A 16,573-nucleotide genomic window follows, 5' to 3' on the forward strand; every position below is an offset into this window, starting at 1 on the left:
GGCAAATTCAGGTCTTTTGTTCCCTTTTTTTTTTTTTTTTTTTTGACTGTATATGGATACTTTGCCTACATGTATGTCTGAATCATCTGGAACTGGAATTAGAGACAATTGTGACCCACCATGTGGTTGCTGGAAATTGAATTTGAGTTCTCTAGATGAACAGCAAGTGCTCTTAACTACTGAGCCATCTCTCCAGCCCCTTTATTTCTGTCTTAATTACTAACATTAACTCATACCACATATCACACAGTAAATCTACATCTGTCTGCCTGTCTATCTGTCTATCTAGTTTACAGTACAAGTACAAGTTAAAGAGTCTATAGCAGACTCTGAGAGGTTTCAGTCTATAGGCTGAGAGAGTCAGGATTGACAAAGGTGCAGTTGAGTCTGGTTTCAATGTTAAAGGACAGAGCCACCAGGTTGAGACAGAAATGGCAGATCCAGCTCTAAAAAAGTTTGCAGGTAGACAGGCAGATGGCAGTCGACCAGGTATTGTCAGTCATGGGTGACCAAACTGAGGTGAAGCTGCGGGGGTTGTCTGCCTGTTGGTCCTTAAGCCATATACCATCTATCAGACAGATAACAGGTAGGTGTGAGGCTGTTACATCACAGTACTGGGCATCCAACACTTTGTAGGTTCAGGTGAAGGAGTAACACCCTTTTCTCCATCTGGAACATCTGATAACCATTAGGCATGTTTTTTCTTGACATGATTTTAATACATCCACGTGCCCCTGATTTAGCCTAATAAGTAAAGAACCAAACCCTTTTAATGCTCAAGGATTAGTCATTATCAGTCAGTGCTCTGTGGGTGGTACTGGTTAGATAGTAGTGTTTGCTGGTCCACCCTAGGAAACAATTCTCTACCCTTAACAATTGAATTGAAAGTTGCTTGTAAATTAGTCTCAAGGCAAAGCAGGTCTAGAAAAGCCCACTACTTTACATAATACTGAATAATGTAGAGTAGGGCATTGCTTGATCTTAACACTGTACAACTATGAAGAACTAAGTCTGGATCTCCCTCACCCACATTAAAAAAAAAAAAAAAAAAAAAAAAAAAAAAAAAAAAAAAAAAAAAAAGCTAGCATGCCCAAAACAATGTAGGGTCATACCGCTCTGAGTATTCTGGGATTCTGTAATCCCAGAACTGGAGGGCAGAAGCCGGAAGTTCCTGAGAACTCATTGGCCAGATAGTCTGCCCAAAACAAGTTCCAGGTTCAGTGAGAGACACCCCACCCTCGCTCTCTCTCAAAAAGGTGGGGGGGGGGGTAGAGAAGTGACCGAGGAAGACATAATATCACACATATGCTCATCAACATATATGAAAGAAATGGCAAAAAGGGTGGATTTGGAGTTAGAAAACTGTAAGCAAATGCTCTGCATGGAAAGGAAATCTGCTGAGGTCAGGGCTCTTGGTTTTGCTCAGAGTCTTTATCAGAGACGAGGGTTCTGTGAATATTTCTTGATTGTTAAATGGTTCTCCGCAATAGACCTTCTGAAGCAAATTTAGATTGTCAATATAAATGGGACTTTTGTTAGACAGGAGTTTGTATTTCTTGAGTAGGAGAACGAACTTCATATATGTTTGAGGGATACTGCTATTAAGAAAATTAATAAGTCATTTATTTAATGACCACATCCCTCACCTGAAGCACCCAGTTGTTTTTATACCTAGAGTCACAACTTAAGCTTAGACTCTTTAGCCTTTGGACTTAAGCATGTTTGAGCATGTCAACAGAGATAATAGAGTAGGCTTATTTACAGAGGGGGAAAAATGCAAACGCGATAGGAAACATTTGCTTTGAGCTTGTTTGCCTCCCAGAAGTGGCAAAGGCTTGATGTTGGGAATGTTGGCTATACCATGAGTTTACTCAATTCGAGGTACAGTTTCTATAAAATTAAAATATTGTGTGAGTCCATTTTGTTATTAAGAGTATAATAGCCAGAAGGAGTCTTTTCTATAGCAATAAGGCTTATTTAGGTCCGTTGTTCTGGAGAGAAAAGCAAAAGGCTGCATGTGATGATCGTGTTCCCATAGACTCCTGAGCTGGTACAGTGCATCTTCTTTAAGAGATGGGGGCATGTATGAACATGTGTTGCCTCAGATCTCATAAAGCCACAGGGATTCTTTCACTGGGGAATCTATCTAGATGAACTCATCCCTTCCTCATTCCACCTAAAGGCCTCATCTGTAAAGACACGGGCAGACTGAGTGTCCAACTTTTCAGTTCCCAAGATAATCAACCTCCAGCATGAGTTTTGAGAAGGCAAACCAAATTGATACCACTACTATGAAATTAAATGCTTTGTGAAGATTTGCTTGCAGGCATGGGGGCGCATTCCTTTAATCCTAGCATTCAGACCATGAAGGCCAGAGGAACTCTGGAGTTTTAGGCTAACCAAGTCTACATGGAATTCTGCATAGAAAACAGTCTTAAGCAGATCAATACTTTTTTCTAGTTTTTCAACATCTATACAAGTTTGTCTCAATGTAAGAATTGTCAATTTCGCTTTAAGGTGTAGTGTAAAATATTATACAAAGACGAATGATTGTATAAATATTTGCCTGCTACCATGAATAGTTGATTTGTCCGGTTGTTTAAAAATGCAGTTTTGTTTAAATATTTAGTTCAAATGTTTGAGAAGGAATTTCTTAAGTTCAGCAAATTACAATTGAATTTAGAGTATATGGATTTTCATCTCTAAACTCACGTACATCTTGTTCTTCCACATTAAAAGTTCACTATTTTCTTGGGAAAGAACACACTGCTCTAGTTTGAGGCTTGTTTTTTTTTTCCTTCCCTTTTGGGGATGGTGGGATTCGGGTGGGGGTGGAGAAGCCAAGTGGTTTGAGCCTAGTTTTTAGAACTCTCAAGTCATGTTCTGTCCTGCTTTTCTCATAGATGACTCTCTTCCTCTTCTGTCTCTAAAACTGATTCACACGTCATCTGGTCTGCTGGGTAATGATGGTGTGTTCAAACCTGAGCACTCTCCCAAAGACTCCCTTAGCATGTACAAAGCATCAAAGAGTTGTTGACAGATCCAAGAATGGATAGAGAAAACTATTTTTTCAACTGAGAGAAAAATCATTTGTCTTATGATTGTGTAGACCTTTCATATGGGAAAACTTACTCCATTTAAGTAAGGCAAACATATGAGTGTTTCCCATTTGGGAAGTAAGCTCTGTCTGTCCTCTTTAGTGTGCTTTGAAACCATATCATTAGCAGTGACAAATTTTGGCTATTAGGATTATCATTTATGATTAAAAAAAAAAAACCCTTAATCCGCCTTAGTTTCTCTATAAGGAAGAAACTATATAAAATCTTCAACCATAGGCAAGAGCAATTTTAAACAATTCCATTAATCCAAGTTAATATTGTATTATAGAGGAAAAATTTCTCGTGAAGGTTAACCGTTTTTGTGTTACTCTAAGATGCTTAAAGTGTGGTCTGTGGGTTACCCACATCAGAACTCCTTGGAAAGCTTAGAAAATGTAGAATCTTGGAAAAGGGATAATTGGATGGAAATGTTATATTATACATTATATATTCATTATATTTATATATTATATTGTATATTATATGGTACATCATACATTGTATATCATATATTATATTTTAATCATATTTACGTATTATATATTGTATATTATGTTATATGAGATGTTCTACATCATACATTGTGTCATATTATATGTTATATGGTATATTATATATTAACATTTTTAACTATCGTGTGTGTGTGTGTGTGTGTGTGTGTGTGTGTGTGTGCATGTGCGCTCGTGCACCTGAATGCCAGTGCCTGAAAGGGCTGGAGACCTTAGATCCTCCTGGAGCCGGGGTTACAGGCAGTTGTAAGCAGCCTGGTGTGGGTACAGGGAATAAAACTCTGGTACTAAGGATGAATGCATGTAACCATTGGGCCCTCTCTACAGCCTGAATTATTAGATTCTGAATAAGCATCCCAAGTGATTTTTATTTTTGCTAACACTTAAGAACTATCTCTCTAGGACAGTTGCTACTCAACTCAGGAAATGACTTGGATTGTGTGAGTGTCTGTATGTATGTGTTTATTGTTTTTATGTTGGTTTTCCATGGTGAGAATCAAACCCAGTACCTCACATATGCTAGATTCTATCACTGAGGTTCCTTTTCAGCATCAGGAAAGCACTTGAGTAGACTTTCTTGGTTTTGAAACAAAACTAAGGCTTCCAGGATTGTTTTGAATAAAAGGAGAGACAGAAAGCAAGGCCCTCAGCTATTGCTCCAGCTCCACACTGGCCTGCTCACCACCATGATGATCACAGACTAACCCTCTGAACTCTAAGTAAGCCTTCAATGAAATGTTTTCTTCGTTAAGTTCCCTTGGCCATGTTGTCTCCTCAAAGCAATGAAACAGTGCCTGATACAGCCGGATTGGGTGGCATACCTACACTTTCATCTTCTACTCATGTACTCAAGGTGAAGGGCAAGGGTAGAAGTGTTCTCTCTGGTTTTCCTCAGGACTGAGTAGTCTTACTCAGAGAATTCAGCCAGCACACAGCCAATCAGACTTCTGCTTGCTTTGTTCTGTCTCTCTGTCTGTCTTTCTCCCCACTCCTCTTTGACCTAAAGGACAATCGTCACTTCCTTTTAAACATTTTAATGATTTATTTATTTTTATTCGTGTTGGATTCTTGCCTGCAGGTATGAATATATGTTTGGTAGATGCCAGAAGGCGGCCTTGGATCCCCCGGGGCTGGGGGTTCAGACCGTTGTGAGGACCATGTAGGTCCTAGGAATCAAGCCTGAGTCTTCTGAAAGAGTTGCCAGTGCTGGTAACGGCTGCCCCATTGCCAGCACCAAGAGCTACACTTGAGTTCTTCCTCTTTTCCTCTTCGTAGTCCATCACGCCTTCTCAAACTTCCAGAGTTTCATCATCATTTCATTCATTTTATCATCCTTTGTAGCACTGACCTGTTTCAGTTCCACAGATGCCAGAATAAGATACTCTGGGATCAAAAGACAGAATCACAGCATAGAAGGCAGATGACCCATGTCACGATCTGTTGTTTAATTCATTTCCTGACTCCGTGGTCTTGGGAGGCAACATTGACTGCAAGTCATGGCTAAGGGATTCAAAGCTTACGAATCATCTCTCAGTCTTTTAAAAATGGCTGCAAATTTTTTTTTTGCTCAACGTTGGGCTGCATCGAGGAGCCTTTATTATGCTGGGTGATTTTTTAAAAAAAAAAGCCCTCTCCTCTGATAGAGACATTATGTCTATTTTTCACTCCTGTCGGCCAAAGAGGAAGTATCTTTGAGAAGAGAATCTACAATGCAATCTGTTGCTAATATATGAGACAACATTCCCCCATGTCCTGTTCTAACTAAGCCCCGAAGGCTAAGTAGGGGATAAGACGGTGAAAAGGAAGGCAGAGCCTACAACTATTCCAATTCCAGTGCTAGTGAAGAATGGCCAGAAAATCCTCAGCCTAGGAAGCCAGGGAAGAGTTTTATGAGACGGTGGTTTGCAGGCTACTGGAAGGACTCTAGTTTTATTCTAGAATAATCATAAATTATTTGAAGGTGTTACGTAACAAGTGACATGGGTCTTATTTGCTTCTTGAAAGATCATTTCCGCTGCAAAGCTGAGAACACACAGACCGTCTGCAGTTAGACCCAATTAGCTCGGTGGTGACTGGAAAGAGGTGGGATCAGTAGGGGGATTTTGGAGGAAACATTTCTAGGAGTTGGCACAGCAACAGATATGGGAGACAGGGTGGGGTAAACATCCGGGAGGGTTATTAGATGTTTGATCTGGTGAGCTGAAGAACCAGGAAAACATGAAGTTGATCCAATGTTTGGGAACCTGGGACATTTTGTAGCACGCCAGTCAGTGACGTAATTGATGATGCAAAGGACTTGGGCATTTAATGCAGGAGTGTGGGCTGCAGGTGTGTAGAGGTGTGAAGTATCAGTGGGTGGTAGCTTACACTAGGGTGTGGGTGACTCTGCATAGGGTAAGAGAACTTTAGGTAGACCTCAGGGCACTTCGGAGAAGGCCAAGTGGTGTGCCACTGGCAGAGAGAAGAATGGGCATGTGCAAAGAGACTAGAGACTGTACCCAGGAAGAGAGGAGGCAAACTAAAAAAATGGCTGCCCCATAAAGAAGAAAAGTTTAAGGAAGAATGGTGTTCCTAGTGTTCACTGTTGCTGGAGCTCAAGCAGGGTGAAATGGCATCCTGATGGGGAAAAGAAATGTCTGCTCAGAGCCAACATAGATTCCTGTGTCTCTCTGGCTAGGGTGATTTATGTGTGTTTCTTGCTCTCCAAAGGATATAAATCCACCAGTTTTTACCCTCCTTCTCACAGCATTATGCAAAATATCAAAGTGGCTAGGTCTACTTCAATGATGTCATGAATTACATACCCTTATTTCCTTCAACTAGGCTATTTTTTTTTTTTGCACTGCCTAAGGCATGTAGTTGGGCTTCAAACATACTTATAAAAATGCAGGTTATTTTTAAGTTCTTTTTTTTTTTTTTTTTTTTTTGTCTACCGCTAAATCATGAAACCAGAATCTTGAGGGGGTACCATCTACATTTTTACAAAGTTCACAAGAGCAATGCTTTGGAAAAATACTAGCTTGGATTTAACTTTGGAGACCACTAGTTTAGACTCCAGCCGAACAAGAGTTAGGCAGCAGTAAGGGGAAGCCACGCAACTCCCCCAACATTCAGATATAAACTCGCCCATTGCAAAACAATGAACAGTTATACTTCTGTTATTCCAAGATCAGCTTTCCAGTAATTTTGTCTGGAAGAGGGCCAAAGCTGGAAGTTAAGAAAATGAAATATTTCTCTCAGGGAAAGGACTTTTGCCCCACCCCCATCCCCAAATCTCAAAACACCGTCTGATAGAATCACTGGCCTACTTGTTGACAAACTCTCTCATTAGCTGGCTGTGGATGCAACCGTCGGATCAATCATTGTCTGCAGCCATAGAGAAATGTAGGAGAAAAGGGGGGGCTTTAAAAACACCGCCGCAGGAGAAATAGAAATGGTCAAAGTAGATGTAGAGGCAGATGAACACAAGCCAAGTGAGGGGTCTTTTAAGAAACCTAAGGAGAACACAGCAAAACGCAGCTCCAAAGCGGGGATTTCATACACTCACACACACCGCTGCAATCCCATGGGGTTTCGGGATACGGTCTGGATATCATATTGGATACTCAGAGATCCACCAAACATTTCACTATCCATTTTTTTTTTAAAAAAAAAGAACGTAAATAATACGTACATCTTCGAGAGATTTCTGTCAACTGATTAAAAAAAAAAAAAAAAAAAAAAAAAGAACAAGGATCGCCTGCTCAAAACGCAGCAGGACTAAGAAACTGAAATCCAAGTCAGACGTGGAACCTGGTTTCGTCAGTCACCAGTTTTGGATGGACAGGGGAGGACTCAGGTTCCCAAAGGCGACCCTCTCCCTAAGGCTTCCGGTGAAACTGCAAAAGTAAGCAGTCGGGCCGGCCCTCGGGCGTTACTGCAGCGTCCCCCCCCCCCGCCCCCCCACTGCTTGAGGCTTAAGGAAATTGCTGCCGCCTCCGCTTCGGTCGCCGCCGTGGTGGAAATCAAGGTAACGGGTTTCCATTCAATTTGGCTGGTCCGAGCCCAATAAATTAAGCTTGGCGTTTCTGAGAGACGTAAATCTGTTTTGTGGGTGCTATAAAATGCCGGGGCTCTAAACGTTTGGGAGTGGAGACATCTGAGCCCCACTTCGGGGGCGCTTCCCCGTTCTGGGCTTGTCTCTCCAAAGCACCTGCCGGCGTTCTAAGTTCTGGGGCTTTCGGAGAAGGGCTGCCACGGATCGTCTCTAGGGGTGGTGGGTCGGGGCGCTTTCTAAAATGCTTTTGGAATGGCGTGTGGGGGCCCCGGATACGTCAGTCGTCGGCACAGTTCCCGGGCTTTTGGGAGAGCGGCTCCGGAGCGGTACCGGAGCTCGCACGCTGCACACTTGCGGGCCCGCGAAGCCAGGCTGCGGGGAGGCGGGCGCGCGCGGGGGCTCCGGGTCCAGGCGGCCGGGGGCGCCGTCGGCGGGGCTCGCGCAGCCGCACTGGGCGCGCCGACTCCGGGCTCCTCCTCCCGGCTCCGTAGTAATCATGGCGGCGGCGGCGTTCGCGGTCCCTCGGGTGAAACAGAAAGCGGGAGCTACGCGGAGAGGGAGCGAAGAGCGGGGCTGAGGCGGCGGCGCAGTCACTGCCGGGAAACACGCCCCCCACAGCAGTCAGCGCAGCGGCGGCCGCGGGAGCCCGGGGCCCACCGCCAAGCCTGTGAGAGGACGAGCCGGAGCCTCGCAGAAGAGACGCCGGTGTGTGAGTGTGTGGGAGATCCGCCTTCCTTCGCCTCGGAGCGGCGGGATTCGGAGGTGAGAGCCGGCGGGGCACCGGCGGAGCCCGCGTCGGGGAAACCGTTAGGCTGGGGCTGTGGGCCGCGCCGCCTGAGGGCTGAGCCCGTCGGGGAGGGCGGGCGACGCCCCCACGCGAGGCCGCGCGGTCCGCGGGGTTGGCGGGGGCCCCGGGAGGCGGCGGAGGCGTGCGCGGCACCTGCCGGGGCTCGGCGACCTCGGAGCGCTGCCCGGGCTCACCTGAGGGATCGGTCCTCGAAAACACGCCCTTCGGGTCTGCGCCCCGGCGGCCACTGCCGGTGCCTGGCGGCTCCTCTCCCCCAGGTAAGTCAGCCACCTGTTAGGTCTGTGGCGAGGAGGATGGCAGGCTGCGTGGGGGAACTTTTGACACGACTCTGGAGAGGGCGGCGTGCGCTTCGGGGAAGGGAAAGGAGCGAGTCATTTCGGCGTCAGATGATCGCTAGCGCTGCTGCTTTTAACGGGTGTCCTAGGTAATCGTAGTTTTCTTAAACTAGCACCTTTCCTAAAAGCCTTGGGGGTATTCGTGTGTGTGTGTGTGTGTGTGTGTGTGTGTGTGTGTGTGTGTGTGTGTGTGTGTGACTGCTGAGGGTGCTAGGGATGGTGAGCTAGAGATTATTATTTATTTTAGTGAGACTGTAAGTTCCGTAGGGCACCTTGTCTATCCGTCTGTTAACTGAGAATAGCAGGCTGACAGGCTTTTCCTCTTTTTATTATAATCTTGAAGTACTCATGGTAGACTTTAAAAACAAAAAACCAAAACAAAACAAAAATATACTGAGCCACATAATGCTTTTGCTGCTTCCTATTGTGATCTGTTTCAGTTCTTGAAAGCCAAGTTTGTGCATGTTTTTCCGTGTCATAAGAATCTAATAGCATCGCCTCTCAGCCTTTTTGCTAAGATCAGTTGTAAGAGTGAAATAACAGTCGAAGCTTTTCTGTAATATTTTAATCACTGCGCTTTTTACCAGCATTAGTACTAAACATATGCCAGTCAAAACCGAGCCATATGTCAGGCAGAAGCAAATTGAGATTTCTGGCTCATATCCCGTGTGTAGATAAATATTTAGTTTGTGTGTACTTGTGGACTGTGTAATTCTTGTCATTTCGGAAGTGTTGTTTAAGTCGCCTAGAAATGTTTCAGAGAGATGAGTCCCCTGCCTTCTTAACATCTTCTTGTTTAAAGTGATTTTTTTTTTTTTCTCAACTAATGAGATCAGTTACCCATGGAGACAGGTGGTGGGCCTATTAGAAAGAAATGATAAGGTCTTTTTAAACATGATTTTTTCTTATAAATGTGAGTTTGTTTTTAAGATTTTAGTTCACTTGGAATTCTTGCTGCCACTAATAACATCGTTTAAAGGGAAGGAGAGAAGAAAAGGTGATGGGGGAAAATCTTGTTTAGACTTTACATTTAAAATTTTTAGCACTCTCATATTAAATTTCTCTGTGTTGTTTTGTCTTCGTAGATTATATCCCAGCATTCTCTGTAGCTTAAGTGGAACATTTTTATCTCCAGCTCCTTGCCTTTAGCCACCTGTATGCGTCTGTCTTAACTCCTTCCTTTCCGGTTCTGTCTGAAGCCTCATCACCAAATGGTCAGGGGGAGAAACAACCCAAAACTCTTGCTTAATTAACACTGGGTCAGTGAAGCATGATTGTGAGGGGAATTTCTTCTCCCAAATTAATGCTGTGCATTAGAAAACAGATTTTTTTTTCTGGTGTCTTGTGTCATCACTTCCTCTCCATGTAATTGAGAGCTGATTTATCTTACTATACACTTAGTGTTTCATTCTTACATTTCCATATTTTTATAAATTTAGTGCCAGTGAAGAACAAAATTCTCCGCTTTTCATGTCTCATGGAGACTGAGAGATTCTGGAAAACATAAGAGAAAAATAAAGATTATAATGAATATTGTCTTTCAGCTTGACTTAGGTAAAAGACATTTAATTTATGATTTGTTCAGCTATAGCTTAGACTCATGTAAAATTTCTACTTACCTTGGAAATATATTTTTGGCATTTTATATATATATGTATATATATATATATTATGTATATATGGCTTATTCATCCTATATTTTGCCTGTAGTGTTAAAATATCATTTGATGATATAAACAAAAATAGGATTTTTAAAGCAAAACATTCTTAATGCATTTTTTTCATGAAAATGAGTTTTGATGATATCTTGGTGCATGATAAAGATGCGCAGGTGATTTCCAAGTTTATCAGCCTGGTATTGATAAGCGATTAGTTGTTTTTGTTGTCATCAAATGCAAGCTCTAAAACAAGAATTATTAAAATAAGTTCTTAATTTTTTTTTTTAAAGTCAGGGCTAGAATTCTGTCCATTTAACCCCATAGTACTTTAGTTGATTACTTTGGTACAATAAATGTGTATCAATGTTAAGAGTGCCTCATTACAAAGAAATTGATGACCCGTAGAGATAATGGGCACATTTTGTTCCTTTACGTGTATTGTGAGTGTTTATCCAGTTCAAATACTCTAGTCTTTATTTCAGAGTATTATTCAGTGAGTTCTTTTTATGTCAGGATCCTTAACCTTCTCTCCAACTGTTTGGGTTTTCTTTGTCTTTAATGTATACTGTGTAAATTTGCCATGCAGCCTCTGGGTTTCCATTAAATTCTTTGTGAGTTTCATCTGCTGTTCCCAATCCCCTATCAGCCACTCCCAGGCCTTAGGCTACTCTCTGCTGGAGATAGGGACTATGAGATAGTTGCTTGGACCCAGAGAGGAATCTTTGTTAAAGTGCAGGATACCAAGCTGTGGGACGTGTTCCTTCAAGTAATTTCTACAAATTATCTAAGAATTGTACACTAACAAAGGAGACCATTAACAAAAACAGCACATTATCTTTAAAGTGTGTGGCGTCTACTGTGACTGAAAGTGCTGTGAGGGAGGGCTACAACAGTCTGGGCATTTGGAGGAAGTCCAACTTGAAATTTAGAAAGGGCTTCTGTATCAAAGGAAAACTCACTCCAAAAGAGAGTGACAGGCAGAGTTGGAGGCAGTAGCCAGAGGAATAGTTGGGGAGCATCCAAGGACAAGTATTAGGAAAAGAGGTGAGCAGGCAGAGATTGGAGCTAGGCCCTACCAAGTATGAAGAGTGGAACAGGAAGCCCCAGAGAAGAAAGTTCTGCTTATCAGCAGGAACCTGTCTCCGAAAGTAATAAAGAAGCACATACCACTTTGTTTTCGCTGATTTTAGTTAGCATACACAATAGTAGATTTTGATATGACATTCTCATTTTTATGTATCATTATGTGGGGCTCATTTTCTTCCCCACCACCATCTTTGGACTCTCTTCCTTGCTAATTGAGGGTCCCCAATTCCCCAAATGCTTCTTCTGCCTTTAGTGTGTGTGTGTGTGTGTGTGTGTGTGTGTGTGTGTGTGTGTGTGTGTGTAGGGGGAGTGCGCATTTCTGTATATGATAGAAAATATGTCTTCCCATTACCCTCTCCCGCTTCTACCTCCCTTTCCCTTAATATCCTCCTAGTCACACTTCTGCTTTTATGCCATACAGAGATAAAAATTCTGTATATGAGAAAATACAGTGTTTATTTCTTACTGTGTTTTGTTTCGCTTAGCATTTTGATCACTAGTTTCAAGTTTTTTTTTTTTAGTGATTTGATAGATTATATATGTTTATATAACTTAGATAAGGGAAGGCAGCCTTTTTATAGATTGCTTGGTAATATTGGCCTGAAAACTATTTGTAGTCTCTTTTGAATATTTTTGTTCGCTTGTTTAATTTTTTTTTTTTTTTTTTTTTAAATTTAAGAACTATGTCTTTAGGCCAGAGTTAGCCATCCAGCTGAGTCATGACTGTCTATATAGCACATGTTGTAAAGTATTTTCCTAATGGTCATTTGAAGTAGTGTTATATGAAAATAAAGAAAATATGCTAAAACAACTGCTACTGTAATTATTGTCTGTGCTTAAAGTTCTAGCAAGAGCCTAGTCTAGGTTTCAGAACCAGGAAGAAGTCATCTTTGAGTTGGGCAGTGAACCAGCTACAGAGTGGCTGGAATTAAAATTTGTATAAAGTTAAACCTACCAACTCTGCTGGGGTTATGGTTTTAAAAAATACAACTGTCATTTTAGAAACCTTGGCTAGGGTGCTGGAGGTCTATAAGTGACAGCAGGGGACCAATGACCTGTTTGTTAAAGGTAGTCTAAGGTGAGTTCTAAACATTAGGAATCTGCAGGAACCCCAAGAATAGTTACTGTTGTGGAATGATTGGTTATCAGATTGATAAACTAGACTCATTTAGAACGTGTCATACCATGTAGATTAAAGGAGGGAAGACCCAGTAATCAGTAAAAAATACTGTTTTGAAACTTCTCTTTTTGAAACATCTCTTTTGAAGTTTCTAAATTTATAACATGTGCTTTTAAGACAGCAGCTTTCATTCCCATTGGGGATGAAGGACCCCTTCACAGGGGTCGATAACAGATATCCTGCATATCAGATATTTATATTATGCTTTATAACAGCAAAATTACAATTATGAAGAGTCAATGAAAATTATTTTATGGTTGGACTTACCACAATATGACATACTTACTGTATTAAAGGGTCACAGCCTTAGGAAGGCTGAGAACCACTGATCTAAGATACTTTTCTCTTTTTTCTTATCATTACCAGGTGACCTGTGGTGCCTGAGATCATGGCTCAGTTGATGAAGGCTGCTACATTGTTTGTGACAGTGAGATTAAAATATAGATAGCATAAGAACATATGTTTTAAGCTTCAGGTATTATAAATAGGCTTTGTATGTGGTCAGTTTTGGATGTTGGAGAAAGAATAAGGGACATTGACTAGACAGAATCAATACTGTTTTTCCCCTTCATTTTTCTGTTAAAAACACTAAAACCAAACCAAGCATTAATCTTTTATGCTTTTATAACTATAACTTTGCCTTTTTTAATAAATATTTTTACTATCTTAATTTTAAAGGCAGCATAAGCCTTTTGAATTAGATTTTGTTTGACCTTTCTTAATGGCTACCTAATACAATTTGGCTTAACATTGTGCTTTAAGAAGAAATGCATAGCCAGGCACAATGGCATGTGCCTTTAATCTCTGCATTCTAGAGGCAGAGGCAGGAGAACCTCTGTGTTAGAAGCCAGCCTGAACTACATTGTGAGTTCCAGGACAGGCCAGCCAGGGCTTCATAGTTGAGACCCTGTCTTGGAAAAAGAAGGGTGTGGTGAGCAGTTAATAATTGGTCTCTGCTTTACTGTTCCGCCATCTTCCCCGCCTAAGGAGGAGATCCAGTGCCGTGGATGATGCAGATCTTACTTCTACAGTCATCACTCATTAGTGACCGGGATTTCATAGTTTGGTTTTCTAATTTTTAAAATTGAGAATATCTGCTTTGTTTTCATCACACACACTGTAAAGGGCTCAACAATATGGTTGAAACATGAACATGTTAAGGTACCATGTATGTGCTTACATCAGTGCTCATACGTATGTACCAGAAGCTGCTGAACAGATTGCTTTCCTAATATGACCAGAACTTTTGAGGTCAAGTGTTACTCTGCAGAGTTCTACAACCAGCCTTTTCAGGAAGCATTCAGTATTCTAGAAAGTTTTTCTTTGCAAATAAAATTAAGACATAAAAAATTTTCCACTCATTAATCTTTCAGATTAGTTCCCGCTCTACTCTTCCTTTGTCTCTCTTTGCAAGGGCATGCTGATCTTCTGTTCCTTACTGCCTTGCTATTGTATCCATGGTGGGAAGAAAGTGTGTATATGGAAGAGTAAAGTAGAAGGCAGGATCTTTCCAGTACCAGAGACACCTGATAAGGCCACATTGGATTTCAGGGCCAATACTCGGTTACTATTAAAGCCCTGTATAAACCTGTCGGATACTGTACTTGGGAATGACTTTTCTTCCTTCCTCACTTGTTGCGATGGCTTAGGTGCTAGTTGGTCGAAATACAAAGTCTAGTTCGTGTTTTGTCATCAACCTTGACTGACAGATTATTGTATGAACCAGCTATAGCAGGGTTGAATAGTGCTGCTTTTTTCTGTTTTCTTCTTTAGAACACACATCTTTATACATGTTTGTACATCTAGATTGATATTTTCAAAGTGACTTTCTCCTTCTCCAGTGAAGGATTAGTTTAATTGATTTAAGTGTGTGTAGTCTTCTTCAATAAGCCCATAGCCACATAATGGGAGGGGAGAGAATGTTCTTACTTGGCTGTAGATTTAGAGCAGATGTTTTTTAAGTACACTTCACAGCATATTTAAGACCTTTTTAAAAGTGTAATTACAAATCGAGTACCCCAAACCCCAAATTTAAGATGCTTCAAAATGTGAAAATGATTGCCTCCACGATGCAAAATTGTGATGTGATGTGGAGTGGTGGCTATAGTTGTGGTGGTAAGCTGAAAACACTATACATAGAAGCACCAGGCCACGTTATAGCGTCTATATAAAACACAGGTGGGTGCAGACACTCCTGACTCTAAGCATATTGGTGAAAGTGGAACTTGTATATTTTGTACCTCGAGAGAAGTAGCTCATGTACACACTGACTGCTTTGGTTGACAAAGAAGTTATTTCATGTACTTCAAAATCAGTCTGTCTTAATATTTACTTAAATAAAAAGAATTCATGATGTTATTTTGTTTAAACTCTCTGGATTTTTAAAAAAAATATAGCCATTCTCAAATATGGTTTTATTCTTAAGACTTGTTTGTTTTTCCTCATGTGGTATTTTTATTTATAATGGTTGGTGTCTATACTTTTACATTTTATCATAATGGTTGCTTTCTGTTGCTTTGTATATTGTTATGTCCAAGTACATCTGCTACTTCAGAGCAGTACTTTTTAATCTATTTGTTATTTTAAATTTATTAAGATTGGTTTACATGGTTGGGCAGTAGTTCTCAGCTTATTGGTTGCAACCCCTTTGCGGGTTGAAGGACCCTTTCACTGGGTCCACATATCACAGATCCTGCATATCAGATATTAACATTATAATTCATAACAGTAACAAAATTACAATTCTGAAGTCACAACAACATAATTTTATGGTTGTGGGTCCCCAAAACATGAGGAACTGTGTATTAAAGTGTTTTCAGCATTGGGAAGGTTGAGAGCCACTACTCTAGGGTACAGTGTAGGAGCTGCTATGTCCCTCTTGACCATCTTTTTAGGTTGCATTCAGACTAATACTTCAAGTGATGAGTGTATTGGAATAACTTGTCAATTTAAAGATATACCAAACGTTCTCTTGACTTAACTGCAGCCTCCTTTCTTTGCGAATTCGTATTCTGTTGGTACCATTGGACACTCACTGTGTCTCATCACTTTCCAGCTTTGCAGCATGAGGTAAATGGTGTAACAGACTGTTGGTTGTCATTACTGGGTATATAGAAACATGCCACTTTATTGCAGCGACCCGATTTCTCCATGTACAATGGATAATACCTACCCTTTAGAATAAGTGTTTAAAAAAGAAGTAAAAGGCAGAACTTATTTCTTGTGAATGGAACAAGTGCCATAATATATTTATAACTGCAACTTTGACAGATATATTAGTTATTGCCACCCAGGTTTCCTGTTCTTATTTTCACTATTAATTTATCTATCTCTCATTTGTTAAAGAATTAAAATGTCTCCAAGGGTTACAATATAAATGTTATGAAATGAATGTTTTACTTCCTTCTCTCTGGGTTCACAGACTAGGATGAGCGATAAAGTTATGTCAATAAATAAATATTTTAAAATAATTAAATAAAGTACCTCTTCTCTTGCGTCTTTTTACTTGTGTGATTCTTTCCTGGTTTTGTCGTGAGTAGCTCTATTTCCTGTAGAGTGTTGTGATTGTGTATATTGTTTAGTGTGTGTTTTTGTGTCTGTTTATTATGTATGTTTGGGTAACAGTCTAACTATTGGACTGTGAGCAGTACTGCTGCTACTGACAGTTTTGAACAGAAGGAGCAGAAAATTGATATATCAGGCACTGTTGGTGGCAAGGAGTCTGCATGCCTAGTGAGGCCAAGTTTACAGCAGGAACAGAAGCTAGCCATGGCAATATTATACAAAAATGAGTGTGGGTCTCTTCCAATTCCGCTTTATTTATGGAACAGGCAGTCAGCCAGGTTTGACACCTACGCCTTAGT

The 16,573-nt window shown here is 41.0% G+C and overlaps 1 protein-coding gene across 1 annotated transcript in view; it reads left to right on the top strand.

Annotated features, from left to right (window-relative positions):
- The first annotated feature begins 8,267 nt into the window (after positions 1 to 8,267).
- Positions 8,268 to 16,573, top strand: part of FNDC3A (fibronectin type III domain containing 3A) — a 140,667-nt gene continuing 132,361 nt past the window's right edge. Inside the window, exon 1 of the mRNA XM_080926399.1 lies at positions 8,268 to 8,405. The gene's annotated coding sequence lies outside the window, so the exon portion shown is untranslated. The remainder of the gene's footprint in view (positions 8,406 to 16,573) is intronic.

This window comes from Micromys minutus (genome assembly GCF_963924665.1).
Source record: "Micromys minutus genome assembly, chromosome: 12".
NCBI classification, from domain to species: Eukaryota; Metazoa; Chordata; class Mammalia; order Rodentia; family Muridae; genus Micromys; species Micromys minutus.